The sequence below is a fragment of the Clarias gariepinus genome, chromosome 11 (assembly GCF_024256425.1).
Source record: "Clarias gariepinus isolate MV-2021 ecotype Netherlands chromosome 11, CGAR_prim_01v2, whole genome shotgun sequence".
Classification (NCBI taxonomy): Eukaryota; Metazoa; Chordata; class Actinopteri; order Siluriformes; family Clariidae; genus Clarias; species Clarias gariepinus.
This window is the reverse complement of record NC_071110.1, coordinates 29,262,912-29,278,702: the sequence shown is the minus strand read 5'-3', so window position 1 is coordinate 29,278,702 and position 15,791 is coordinate 29,262,912. Positions and strand designations below refer to the sequence as shown.

Genomic DNA, 15,791 nt, shown 5'->3' with positions numbered 1-15,791 from the left:
TAGCTCGTTCTTAGAATTAATTTTGGATAATGTACAACGTCTCCATCTAGCGGTCAGAATATATAATAACTTCTTGCATTTATTTTTTTGGGGGTTTTACAACTGCAAATCAAATATACAGTACTCCTAACTTAATTCAAATCATTTTTTTGTATTTTATATATATATATATATATATATATATATATATATACTGTATATACATGTATATGAAAGAAAATAGCTTTCTTTCTCTTTTGTAAGTTTTTTGGATAAAAGAATATTCTAAATGCATTGCGTAAATGTAACAATAAAAATAGCAGCAGTAATAGTAGTTGTAGTAATTATTATTATTATTGTTGTTGTTGTTATTATTATTGATATAACTATAAAGTACACTTATTATAAAATAATTAACAAATGCTTTATTCATAAATAACCTATTATGGTTTTGGAAATGTGTTTGTGTACTCTTCATTCTTAACATGAAGACTTCTTTTAGCAATTTATTATACTAAGCTTTTCCTTCAAAAAAATACTTTTAAGCTAAACGTATTAGAATTAATAATAAAACTATAAAGCTAGGGTTTATATACATCATACGGATTGCTGCCCAATGACAGTCTCTGTCTACCCTTAGGCTTCCATCCACCTTGAGCTCACTTATTCCTCACCCTATAGGATGGACAGAGTTGGGCTAATTTCCAGGTTATTTATAAATAAAGCATTTCTGAATTATTTTATGATAAGTCTACTTAAATGTAATCTTTCATAGTTATAAAATAATAATAATAATAATAATTATTATTATTATTATAATTATTATTATTATTGTAGTTGTTGTTGTTGTTATTGTTGTTATTGTTGTTATTACTACTACTAGCCTACTACTAGTATTTTTATTGTTACATTTACGCTATGAATTAGAATAAGCTTTTATCCAAAAATTTACAAAAGAGGATCAAACAAGTCAACAGTCTGTCATAATACACACTGCCAGGTTTATTGGATAATAATAATAATAATAATAATAATAATAATGTGCTGATTATCACTAGATTTTATTGCAAATCATTCTTATTAAATCATAGTATTATACGTAGTAGTTTTTTTTTAATCAAATCTCCGTTTTTTTTTATAAAAAAAACAAGTTTTTAAGAAAAACTCAAATGAACCTATGAGCAGTTTAAAATGACTCCAGTCTGGTGGCAAAATTTCTACTGCTTGGTAATCTAAAATGGCATAAAGGTTGCATAGAATAAAGATAATAATGTGCAGAAATATTCACTAATCATAGTCAGTCATCATCTATGCGGGTTTCCCCTTATAAACATGGAATGAATTCTTAGAATTGTTTAACTCTATAATGGCTAGTGGTCGGAATACAGAGACTTTTCTATCTTTTTGCATTAATTTCTTTCTGATTTCCAAGTGCAGGTGAACGATGAAACAGCTAATGAGAACACTTCTAGAATAAATAATAAGTTCCCGCCCGGTTTCGAACCGAGGACCTTTCGCGTGTGAGGCGAACGTGATAACCACTACACTACGGGAACTATGAAATTTAATAATTAATTAGATTATTTATTTATTTATTTACAGATAGGTTTAAGGTTTTTGCTCAAGGGCTCAACAGTGGCAACTTGACGATGCTGGGGCCGGAGCACAACCTTCTGATCAAAATCCCTGTAACTTTCAACCTTCACGAAAGCCAGTTTCACTATTGTGCTTAATGGATTTTGGAAATGCACTTGACAATACTGTGCTTGCAAAACCTGTTCCAGCACAGCTGATCTTCTTGTCTTAAAATAACCATTACATTTTTTTTTTTTTTTAGATTTAAAAGTAGACTACATCTAAGTTAACACGGTGACTGGTTAGGATATTCACAACACAAAGATGAGCAGTTCACACTGGCAGACTTCTCGTTAACCAACAACAACATAAAGCTACAAATAAAAGTCTAGCTCGTTCTTAGAATTAATTTTGGATAATGTACAACGTCTCCATCTAGCGGTCAGAATATATAATAACTTCTTGCATTTATTTTTTGGGGGGTTTTACAACTGCAAATCAAATATACAGTACTCCTAACTTAATTCAAATCATTTTTTTGTATTTTATATATATATATATATATATATATATATATATATATATATATATACTGTATATACATGTATATGAAAGAAAATAGCTTTCTTTCTCTTTTGTAAGTTTTTTGGATAAAAGAATATTCTAAATGCATTGCGTAAATGTAACAATAAAAATAGCAGCAGTAATAGTAGTTGTAGTAATTATTATTATTATTGTTGTTGTTGTTGTTGTTGTTGTTGTTATTATTATTGATATAACTATAAAGTACACTTATTATAAAATAATTAACAAATGCTTTATTCATAAATAACCTATTATGGTTTTGGAAATGTGTTTGTGTACTCTTCATTCTTAACATGAAGACTTCTTTTAGCAATTTATTATACTAAGCTTTTCCTTCAAAAAAATACTTTTAAGCTAAACGTATTAGAATTAATAATAAAACTATAAAGCTAGGGTTTATATACATCATACGGATTGCTGCCCAATGACAGTCTCTGTCTACCCTTAGGCTTCCATCCACCTTGAGCTCACTTATTCCTCACCCTATAGGATGGACAGAGTTGGGCTAATTTCCAGGTTATTTATAAATAAAGCATTTCTGAATTATTTTATGATAAGTCTACTTAAATGTAATCTTTCATAGTTATAAAATAATAATAATAATAATAATAATAATTATTATTATTATTATAATTATTATTATTATTGTAGTTGTTGTTGTTGTTATTGTTGTTATTGTTGTTATTACTACTACTAGCCTACTACTAGTATTGTTATTGTTACATTCACGCTATGAATTAGAATAAGCTTTTATCCAAAACTTTACAAAAGAGGATCAAAAAAGTCAACAGTCTGTCATAATACACACTGCCAGGTTTATTGGATAATAATAATAATAATAATAATAATAATGTGCTGATTATCACAAGATTTTATTGCAAATCATTCTTATTAAATCATAGTATTATACGTAGTAGGTTTTTTTTTTATCAAATCTCCGTTTTTTTTTATTATAAAAAAAACAAGTTTTTAAGAAAAACTCAAATGAACCTATGAGCAGTTTAAAATGACTCCAGTCTGGTGGCAAAATTTCTACTGCTTGGTAATCTAAAATGGCATAAAGGTTGCATAGAATAAAGATAATAATGTGCAGAAATATTCAGTAATCATAGTCAGTCATCATCTATGCAGGTTTCCCCTTATAAACATGGAATGAATTCTTAGAATTGCTTAACTCTATAATGGCTAGTGGTCGGAATACAGAGACTTTTCTATCTTTTTGCATTAATTTCTTTCTGATTTCCAAGTGCAGGTGAACGATGAAACAGCTAATGAGAACACTTCTAGAATAAATAATGAGTTCCCGCCCGGTTTCGAACCGAGGACCTTTCGCGTGTGAGGCGAACGTGATAACCACTACACTACGGGAACTATGAAATTTAATAATTAATTAGATTATTTATTTATTTATTTACAGATAGGTTTAAGGTTTTTGCTCAAGGGCTCAACAGTGGCAACTTGACAATGCTGGGGCCGGAGCACAACCTTCTGATCAAAATCCCTGTAACTTTCAACCTTCACGAAAGCCAGTTTCACTATTGTGCTTAATGGATTTTGGAAATGCACTTGACAATACTGTGCTTGCAAAACCTGTTCCAGCACAGCTGATCTTCTTGTCTTAAAATAACCATTAATTTTTTTTTTTTTTTTAGATTTAAAAGTAGACTACATCTAAGTTAACACGGTGACTGGTTAGGATATTCACAACACAAAGATGAGCAGTTCACACTGGCAGACTTCTCGTTAACCAACAACAACATAAAGCTACAAATAAAAGTCTAGCTCGTTCTTAGAATTAATTTTGGATAATGTACAACGTCTCCATCTAGCGGTCAGAATATATAATAACTTCTTGCATTTATTTTTTTGGGGGTTTTACAACTGCAAATCAAATATACAGTACTCCTAACTTAATTCAATTCATTTTTTTGTATTATATATATATATATATATATATATATATATATATATATACTGTATATACATGCATATGAAAGAAAATAGCTTTCTTTCTCTTTTGTAAGTTTTTTGGATAAAAGAATATTCTAAATGCATTGCGTAAATGTAACAATAAAAATAGCAGCAGTAATAGTAGTTGTACTAATTATTATTATTATTGTTGTTGTTGTTGTTGTTATTGATATAACTATAAAGTACACTTATTATAAAATAATTAACAAATGCTTTATTCATAAATAACCTATTATGGTTTTGGAAATGTGTTTGTGTACTCTTCATTCTTAACATGAAGACTTCTTTTAGCAATTTATTATACGAAGCTTTTCCTTCAAAAAAATACTTTTAAGCTAAACGTATTAGAATTAATAATAAAACTATAAAGCTAGGGTTTATATACATCATACGGATTGCTGCCCAATAAGTCTCTGTCTACCCTTAGGCTTCCATCCACCTTGAGCTCACTTATTCCTCACCCTATAGGATGGACAGAGTTGGGCTAATTTCCAGGTTATTTATAAATAAAGCATTTCTGAATTATTTTATGATAAGTCTACTTAAATGTAATCTTTTATAGTTATAAAATAATAATAATAATAATAATAATAATTATTATTATTATTATTATTATAATAATAATAATAATTATTATTATTATTATTATTATTATTATTATTGTAGTTGTTGTTGTTGTTATTGTTGTTATTACTACTACTAGCCTACTACTAGTATTGTTATTGTTACATTCACGCTATGAATTAGAATATACAGTACTCCTAACTTAATTCAATTCATTTTTTTGTATTATATATATATATATATATATATATATATATATACTGTATATACATGTATATGAAAGAAAATAGCTTTCTTTCTCTTTTGTAAGTTTTTTGGATAAAAGAATATTCTAAATGCATTGCGTAAATGTAACAATAAAAATAGCAGCAGTAATAGTAGTTGTAGTAATTCAAATATACTGTAATATCAAATATACTGTAGCTGCCCTTCGGTATCGATAAAAAACGGGACACAGAGTGCTTCAGACGGGTGCTTATCTCTCTTTTATTTCGCGCTTGCAGAGCGCCATTGAGCTTTAGTTGCGTAGCACCGTGAAACTACACAAAGAAACAATAATCAAATAAATATCATAAATAAGGTGCACATTTACAAAGAACCATAAAAAATAATAATAATTAACAGTAAAATGAATAAGAACAGATTGAAACAACTTATTAACAAGAAGAGCTTATGACATATAAAGCGAGCCCATATAACTTCGATATAAAGTACAAAATGCAACATGTGTCGGCTTCACATACCTCGCTCCGCTTTACCAAAGGGTACTAAGTTTAAAATAAAGTTGAAACAAACTGCATTCACCAAATAACAAAATTTTTCTTCATGTACTTAGAAGTAACATAAATCTTCACGCTTCTCCCTGATGATCTAATTACTTTTCATTACCCCACCCCTCACAGCGTAATGCACATGACACGTACAATTAATTTAAAGAGACACAACCATTTTGCGGTCATTTACACTCCCACCAATCGTGTTATAATAAATCAACAAACAAACTGCAAATGAATCAGAACATGATTTTGAAACTCAATATGACCACCCTTATTAAATGTACGTAATGACTAGAAAGCATTTTGAAAACAATTTGGTCTGATGTGAGGGTATCAACCAAGGTATTATTTACTCTTCTTCAAGAAGTACCACCAATTTCTGGATGGGCCTTTCGACGATTGTGGGTTTGGAGGGTTGATCACGTTTGCCAGTGAGTTTTCGTTGTCCTAATTTTACCTTAACTCGCCGAACAAATCCATCACTCTCTTTGACAGCTTCAATCACTCTACCCAACTGCCATTGACTTCTTGGCAGCATGTCCTCTTTGATGATTACAACATCATTTACTCTGACGTTCCGCCGAGGAGAATGCCACCTTTGTCGCGTTGAAATGTTAAGAAGATATTCTTTCTTTCAGCGACTCCAGAACTGCTCAACCAAGTATTGAACTCTACGCCATCGTTTCGTAGCATACATGTCTTCTTTAACAAATTTTCCTGGAGGTGGAAGTGCAACATCAGACTTCATAAGTATTAAGTGGTTTGGGGTTAGAGGCTCGAGTGAATTTGGATCATTGATGCCATCTACCGTTAGTGGACGGCTATTAATTATAGCCATTGCCTCATAGAACAGCGTTCTTAATGAAGCATCGTCAAGTCTCCCTGGACACTGAGCAAGTGTGGCATTAAGTACATTACGCACAGTTCGTATCTGACGCTCCCAGATGCCTCCGGCGTGACTTGCAGAAGGAGCATTAAAAACAAACTCGCATTGTTTCTCAGAGAGAAAGACTTCCAGAGCTTTGGTGTCAACTTGTTTCAGTGATTCTTTGAGCTCATTTCGGGCTCCCACAAAGTTAGTACCATGGTCACAATGAAGCTTGCATACTGCTCCTCTAAGGCTGATGAAGCACCTCAACGCACTAATGAAGGCATCTGTAGATAAATCTTCAATCATTTCGATATGAACTGCCCGAGATGATAGACAAGTAAATATTAGGCCATATCTTTTGTACTCCTTGCGAGCTCTCTTTACGACAAATGGCCCAAAACAGTCCATGCCACAGAATGTGAAGGGAGCAGATACTTCAGTGCGCTCAACAGGTAGTTCTGCCATTCGTTGTTCCTCTGTCGGTCGTCTAAGTTTTCCGGCATCGCACACATTTATGTATCAGCTTGGTGACTGACTTGCTACCTCCAATGATCCAAAATCCATTCATTCTAAGCTCCATTTGAGTTTGATTACGACCCTGATGACAAATCTTGGCATGGTAATGAGACAAAATTAGCCTGGTGACACAACTGTCTTTTGGGATGATCACAGGATGTTTCAGATCTTGACTGAGTGTTGACTTTTTCAATCTTCCACCTACCCGAAGAAAGCCTTTGTCCAATATGGGATCTACGTACAACGCACTAGAACTTGGAAGAGTGTTGTCGTTCTTAATCAGTTTTATCTCCTTGTGAAACGCTTCGTGCTGGATAAGCTTGATCACCACCTCGGCGGCTTTCTGGCGCTCTTCCACAGTCACATGATCACTGGGATATTTCTGTTTTGATCCTTATCATTTTTATTCTTGCAATAACCTTCAGAAGAGTTGACTAAGAAGAAAATCGATTAAGACGACTGAGAAAATCTGTGGTGTCACTGGCTGTAGTCGCAAATGTTTGGATTGATTTAACTTCTGGGTCACCAACAAGCAGTTTGGCAGAGTCGTACGGTGTCGGACTTACTTCCGATTCCCACAGAAATTTGGGTCCTGATAGCCAAATCGATGAAGGGATGTCAGAGGCATGAAGCCCTCTGGAGGCATGATCTGCTGGATTTTCTGCTGTATTAACATAACACCATTGATTTGGATCAGTGACGTCCCTTATCAGCTGCACACGATTAGCAACGAATACATGAAACCTTCGTGCTTCATTGTTTATATAGCCTAGAACGACCTGTGAATCTGACCAGAAGAATTCTTGATCAATCTTCATTTCAAGCTCCGTTTTCAGCATGACACTCATCTTTGCAGATAAAACAGCTGCTGCAAGTTCCAATCTAGGTATACTTGTGATTTTTGTAGGTGCAACTCTGGCCTTTGCCATCACTAAACAGCAATGCACTTTACTCTTATCATTTATGAAACGGAGATAAGAGCAGGCTCCATACCCAGCATTACTTGCATCAGAGAAGTGATGCAGCTCCGTTCTGATGATTTCATTGAAAGTATTTGGGTGATAACATCTTGGAATGGTGACTTCCTTAAGCTTCTGAAGACCGCTTTTCCAGTCCTCCCACCTTGAACATAACTCATCTGAAAGATTAGTCCCATCCTATGCCTCTTCGGCACAGTTCTTGCAGGATACCCTTTCCCTGTAAAATGAATGGTGCAACGAATCCAACAGGGTCATACAGGGAGGCGATGACCGACAAGATACCACGACGAGTTGATGGCTGTTCTTTAAGGTTGATGTTGAAGCTAAAAGCATCATTCTTTGTTGACCACTGTATACCAAGTACACGTCCTGTTGGTGCTGTCTCATGATGCAAGTCAATGGACTTAAATGTGATATCCCTTTCTGATGGGTCTATACAACAAAGAGCATCTTCTTTATTGGAGTTAAATTTATGAAGTCGCAAGCCTCCACGTTTACACAGCATTTGAGCATCAAGGATCAGTTCTTTAGCTTCGTTGACTGAATGAACACTAGTTAACCCATCATCGACATAAAAGTTCTTTTCAACAAACTCTGATGCTGAAGGGTGGGTGAATTTGTGCTGCTGTGCCAGGTACTTCAGAGCGAAATTTGCACACCCAGGAGACGATGTAGCACCGAAGAGATGGACGGCCATGCGATAATCTTTGGGCGCCTTTTCCAAATCTCCACCCTCCCACCATAAAAACCTTAGATAATTGCGATCATCGGGAGGGACAAAGAACTGATGAAACATCTTTTCTATGTCACAAGTGACTGCGACAAGTTCCTTCCTGAAGCGGCATAGTACCCCCACTAATGAGTTAATCAGATCAGGCCCGGTCAAATGTGTATCATTTAGAGATATACCACAAAACTTGGCTGAACAGTCGAAAACGACCCTGAGTTTATCTGGTTTCTGAGGGTGGTACACCCCATGGTGTGGGATGTACCACACAGTTTCTCCTTCAGATATCACTGGGGCTGGTTCAGCTTCACCTTTGTTAAATATCTCATCCATAAACGCATTGTGATCACGGTATTGCTTGTTAGACTTGAGCCTTTTCTTTAAATGCTGCAAGCGGGCAATTGCTAATCTTTTGTTATTAGGCAGTGAGGGTCGACCGCTACACTTGAAAGGGAGAGGAAGCTCATAATGTCCATTATCCATCTGTTTGATGTTAGCACTAAGATGATGTATGAAACGAACATCCTCTTGGGACACACTTTTATCCTCATAGCCTTTCTCATTAAAATCTAACTCTAGAATCTTCAAGACATCGTTGGGTAATGGGACAGGTATTTCTTTGACTGCAATTCTATGGACGAAACTCTGATTTCCTTGTCTGTCTAGGTGTGGATTGGAGAGGCCTATAATACTCCAACCAAGCTCAGTTCTTTGGGCAAATGGTTCATTTTCACCACCTATTATGACTTCAAGTGGAGCTAGAGCTAGCGAGCAGTCATAACCGATTAACAGTCATAACATAACTTCGCAATTCTGAAGTGGTGGTAATTGATTGGCCAGATGTTTGAGATGAGGCCACTGCAGTGCTGTTTTCTTGGTTGGAATATAGGACTTGTCAACAGGAATGAAGTCTCTAGTATATGCTTGCTGTAGTTAAATAGAGCTTGTTGCCCGAAGTCCTCTAACTTGAAGACCACTGACCCTTTTACTTGCAGTGATGACGTCCACAGCTGTCATGGTGCTCAGTCTAAGTTGCACGGGTTGAGTGACTGCATTTAAGTCTTCAAGAAGATCTTCCAGAATGAATGTAGAGTCACTTTGTGTGTCCAGTAGAGCATAAGTGAGTACTTTTCTTTGTGGCTCTTCCACTGTAGAAACGAGGACTGGCACTATGCTAGAAGTAGCAGAAGAGCTTTGTGAGAGTACATGGGCCGTAACTTTGTGAACTTCCTGACTTGCTTGAACTTCTGTAGAGGTTTTCTGTAATGCTTTCGAAGGTACTTTATCTCTTTCTTCATGCAAGCAAGTAGGGTGATTTCGGCCACATGTTCCACATTTATGTCTTCTTTTACAGTCTCTCACAATATGTCCTTTCCTAAGACACCCAAAGCAGAGGTGATTTTCCTGAATGAAAGTCTTCTTGTCTTCGATAGTTCTTTTTGCAAATGTAGGACATTGGGCAATGCTGTGTTTTTCATCTTTACAGACGAAGCATGACACCTTTGACTTGCTGGTTGTTTCAAACCTTTTAGAGACAAAATCCTTCACTTCAGCCTTTGTACTGAGAGCTTTAGCTCGCCTTGGAAACCTTTCGTCAAAATCCTTCAGGTTCATGAAAAGTGGGGAAGTAATGGGGTTACATGCTATTCTGGTTTCCTTCTGCATAAATTCTACAAAGCATTTGAAACTTGGATAGTCACCTGACGTATCCAGCTCTTCCACTATGATTCGATTCCACTTGCGGACAATCCATTCAGGAAGTTTCTTTAATAACTTGTGATTTTCTTCACAGTCATTTAATATGGTAAGTCCTTTAACATGAGGAATTGCCTCAACACATCCTTGCAGGAAGTCTGTGAAGTCTCGTAGGGCAAGAGGATCATTTGCTCCGATTTTGGGCCATCTCATCAACTTGTCTCGAAAAGCCTTCTGCAGTACAAATGAATTCCCATACCTGTCTAGTAAAACCTTCCATGCACCTTGGTATGCGTCCTCTGAATTTCTATAGAAATATCCTTTCACCGCTTTGCGAGCTTCTCCAGCGAGGTAGTTCTTAAGGTAGAACATTTTTTCCCCAGGTGGGATGGGCTTTCGATCAATAAGGGCCATGAATGACATCTTCCAATCTATAAATTTCAAAGGATCGCCAGCAAAGATAGTGGGTTCAGGAACAGGTAGTCGATGTGTGCTTAGTGAGTCTGCTATGGCTTGAGCTAGAGCAACATTTTCCTGAGATGGCTGTAATTCACGCTCTTCGAAGAATGTCTGCTGAGGTAGAAAAGATTCAGTTTCTGGGTTTAGCTGAAATGTAGGCTCTGTCCTTTGACAACCAATGTGAGTCCTAGGGTCTATTTCTTCATCACCACCTTCAACGATGCCTTCAAGATTCTTATACACTTTTACACGAGCTGCCGCCACTTTTACTTCTTTATCTACTTGCAACTGATGCAACCTTTTTCTCTCCTTTTCTAGCTTTAGGTGCATTTCCATCTCCTTTTGCTTTATTTCCGCAAGCATTTTAGCTTCACAACACTTCCAATCGCTCTCCATTCTGTTAAGCTTCGCTTGCTGATCATGGATTCCTTGCATAGCTTTAGCTTGCTCTTGTTTGGCTGCAAGTTCTGCCTCTGCATCAGCTCGTTTGCTTGAAATCCTGGAAGAGGTCTTTGACTGTTTGCTTGATCCTAGCGATGACTCTGAAATGACTGTGTTTGTTTTTGTGCATCCAAAGATAGATTCATACTCGTCCTTATTTAGAACTTGTCTCACTCTTTCCTTTACAAGCTCTTCATTGTAATCTTCATCTATTATTTCAAGCCGTTTACTTACAAGATCACTGATCTCACCAGTCAGTGCGGCACAAGCATCCATACGTTTGACAATGTCAGGAGAAGTGGCATGATTACGCAGTATTGGTTTATAATGATGATAAACTGAATTATGTTGGCTTTGAATGTCTTTTTGTATTCCTTCAAGATTCTCACGTGAACAGAAAAGTTTCAGTCTCGATCTACTCTCCTTTGCGCTCTCCTTCCAATAGTTATAAGCTTTATAAAAAGCCTTCTCTTGTTTCTTGGCTTCCTGTTCGCGCATCTCCAGACCCTATTCTGTAAAGCTTCTTTCGCGTGAGCTTGACCTGATCTGCTGCACAGATGGATTGCTTATTTCTTCCGCTCTTAGCGACATCTCTTTTACTTGCTCAATTGCTTGTGCTACAGTATCCCTTTCCATAGACTCTTCCTCATTCACAACTTCCATAATAATCTGGGAAGAACTTTAGCGGTAATTAATACCACTCTCACCAGACCTCTAGTAAGTAAAAACTCAAAGGATATTGGAAACAAACAGCAATATGTGTATACAAATTTCAAACTCTAACTTGTAATGTAAACCACCAAAAAATTTTCACAAAAGTATAATTAACTTCAGCACTGACTATCTCTTTGAATAGACAATAGATTGAAGTTTCTTTAAATGATGCTCAAATTTCAGTCAAATTATGAATTCAAATTTTAAATTGTGAAATAGATGTATTGTATTTGCATCAATTATTCCTTTCACGTTGAAGTCCTTTGCAATTTAACCTTTCATTTCAAATGAAATGTTCTCTATTCCTTTTGAGTAATTAAATTTACAAAGTACAGGTTGACTTGAAGCAGCTTATGTAGAAATATAATCGTTGTAAACTCTCTTGACACTCAAAGTCTCACTCTGCATCTGCTACGTAAAACAACAGAACACCGCCACCTTTCGACCTTGCTCTTTATACCTCTGCGATGACGACACGAACCCCAGCTGCTTGCTCCCGCAGAACTGGCTGTGCTGCGTTGTCGCGAAGAAGACGGTTGCGATGTAATAGATCGAGTTTCACTGTAGCTGCCCTTCGGTATCGATAAAAAACGGGACACAGAGTGCTTCAGACGGGTGCTTATCTCTCTTTTATTTCGCGCTTGCAGAGCGCCATTGAGCTTTAGTTGCGCAGCACCGTAAAACTACACAAAGAAACAATAATCAAATAAATATCATAAATAAGGTGCACATTTACAAAGAACCATAAAAAATAATAATAATTAACAGTAAAATGAATAAGAACAGATTGAAACAACTTATTAACAAGAAGAGCTTATAAAATACAAAGCGAGCCCATATAACTTCGAAATAAAGTACAAAATGCAACATGTGTGGGCTTCACATACCTCGCTCCGCTTTACCAAAGGGTACTAAGTTTAAAATAAAGTTGAAACAAACTGCATTCACCAAATAACAAAATTTTTCTTCATGTACTTAGAAGTAACATAAATCTTCACGCTTCTCCCTGATGATCTAATTACTTTTCATTACCCCACCCCTCACAGCGTAATGCACGTGACACGTACAATTAATTTAAAGAGACACAACCATTTTGCGGTTATTTACATATACAGTACTCCTAACTTAATTCAATTCATTTTTTTGTATTATATATATATATATATATATATATATATATATATATATACTGTATATACACTGTATATACATGTATATGAAAGAAAATAGCTTTCTTTCTCTTTTGTAAGTTTTTTGGATAAAAGAATATTCTAAATGCATTGCATAAATGTAACAATAAAAATAGCAGCAGTAACAGTAGTTGTAGTAATTATTATTATTGTTGTTGTTGTTGTTATTATTATTATTGATATAACTATAAAGTACACTTATTATAAAATAATTAACAAATGCTTTATTCATAAATAACCTATTATGGTTTTGGAAATGTGTTTGTGTACTATTCATTCTTAACATGAAGACTTCTTTTAGCAATTTATTATACTAAGCTTTTCCTTCAAAAAAATACTTTTAAGCTAAAAGGTAAAAGTAAATAAGACCATTCCGCGTACTATGGTTTATATACATCATACGGATTGCTGCCCAATAAGTCTCTGTCTACCCTTAGGCTTCCATCCACCTTGAGCTCACTTATTCCTCACCCTATAGGATGGACAGAGTTGGGCTAATTTCCAGGTTATTCATAAATAAAGCATTCCTGAATTATTTTATGATAAGTCTACTTAAATGTAATCTTTTATAGTTATAAAATAATAATAATAATAATAATTATTATTATTATTATTATTATTATTATTATTGTTGTAGTTGTTGTTGTTGTTATTGTTGTTGTTACTACTACTAGCCTACTACTAGTATTGTTATTGTTACATTTACGCTATGAATTAGAATAAGCTTTTATCCAAAAATTTACAAAAGAGGATCAAAAAAGTCAACAGTCTGTCATAATACACACTGCCAGGTTTATTGGATAATAATAATAATAATAATAATAATAATAATGTGCTGATTATCACAAGATTTTATTGCAAATCATTCTTATTAAATCATAGTATTATACGTAGTAGTTTTTTTTTTTATCAAATCTCCGTTTTTTTAAATAACAAAAAACAAGTTTTTAAGAAAAACTCAAATGAACCTATGAGCAGTTTAAAATTACTCCAGTCTGGTGGCAAAATTTCTACTGCTTGGTAATCTAAAATGGCATAAAGGTTGCATAGAATAAAGAAAATATTGTGCAAAAATATTCACTAATCATAGTCAGTCATCATCTATGCGGGTTTCCCCTTATAAACATGGAATTAATTCTTAGAATTGCTTAACTCTATAATGGCTAGTGGTCAGAATACAGAGACTTTTTTATCTTTTTGCATTAATTTCTTTCTGATTTCCAAGTGCAGGTGAACGATGAAACATCTAATGAGAACACTTCTAGAATAAATAATAAGTTCCCGCCCGGTTTCGAACCGAGGACCTTTCGCGTATTAGGCGAACGTGATAACCACTACACTACGGGAAATATGAATTTTATTAATTAATTAATTTATTAATTTATTTACAGATAGGTTTAAGGTTTTTGCTCAAGGGCTCAACAGTGGCAACTTGACGATGCTGGGGCCGGAGCACAACCTTCTGATCAAAATCCCTGTAACTTTCAACCTTCACGAAAGCCAGTTTCACTATTGTGCTTAATGGATTTTGGAAATGCACTTGACAATACTGTGCTTGCAAAACCTGTTCCAGCACAGCTGATCTTCTTGTCTTAAAATAACCATTACATTTTTTTTTTTTTTTTTAGATTTAAAAGTAGACTACATCTCAGTTAACACGGTGACTGGTTAGGATATTCACAACACACAAATAAGCAGTTCACACTGGCAGACTTCTCGTTAACCAACAACAACATAAAGCTACAAATAAAAGTCTAGCTCGATCTTAGAATTAATTTTGGATAATGTACAACGTCTCCATCTAGCGGTCAGAATATATAATAACTTCTTGCATTTATTTTTTTTGGGGTTTTACAACTGCAAATCAAATATACAGTACTCCTAACTTAATTCAATTCATTTTTTTTTGTATAGCGCTTTTAACAATTGTCATTGTCGCAAAGCAGCTTTACACAGTCATAAGAAATGATAGAAGTTTGTATGAAATGAGCATGTGTATGAATCAGAATGAGCAGATTCAAAGATTCAAGATGTTTATTATCATATACACCTAGGTACAATAAAATTCTTATTTTGTCTTAGCATGTTTTTTGTTATTAAATGCGTAAATAAATAAATAAAGTAGAATAGAATTTTACATTTACAGTATAAAGAACTCATAAAATGGTTTAACAACCGTTTCCTAGTACACTGTGGTAGAAGTAAACAATTAAAATGACAAAGTAGAGTGGAGACAAAGTGACATAATGTCCCTAATGTGAACAAGAAAATGGAAAAGAAATGTCCAAGACTGCGGCCAAATGTTTTGAGAATGACACAACTTTTTTCACATATTCACCAAAGTCTGCTGCTTTTATACATACATACATACAGTGGTGTGAAAAACTATTTGCCCCCTTCTTGATTTCTTATTCTTTTGCATGTTTGTCACACAAAATGTTTCTGATTATCAAACACATTTAACTATTAGTCAAAGATAACACAAGTAAACACAAAATGCATTTTTTCAATGATGGTTTTTATTATTTAGGGAGAAAAAAAATCCAAACCTACATGGCCCTGTGTGAAAAAGTAATTGCCCCCTGAACCTAATAACTGGTTGGGCCACCCTTAGCAGCAATAACTGCAATCAAGCGTTTGCGATAACTTGCAACGAGTCTTTTACAGCGCTCGGGAGGAATTTTGGCCCACTCATCTTTGCAGAATTGTTGTAATTCAGCTTTATTTAAGGGTTTTCTAGCATGGACC

General features: G+C 34.7%; 2 non-coding genes across 2 annotated transcripts; both read right to left on the bottom strand.

Moving 5' to 3' along the window:
• Positions 1-1,462: 1,462 nt before the first annotated feature.
• trnav-cac (transfer RNA valine (anticodon CAC)) lies at positions 1,463-1,535 on the bottom strand. The gene has a single exon. It is a non-coding gene; the product is annotated as a tRNA-Val (tRNA).
• Positions 1,536-3,437: 1,902 nt separating this feature from the next.
• trnav-cac (transfer RNA valine (anticodon CAC)) lies at positions 3,438-3,510 on the bottom strand. The gene has a single exon. It is a non-coding gene; the product is annotated as a tRNA-Val (tRNA).
• Positions 3,511-15,791: the final 12,281 nt, after the last annotated feature.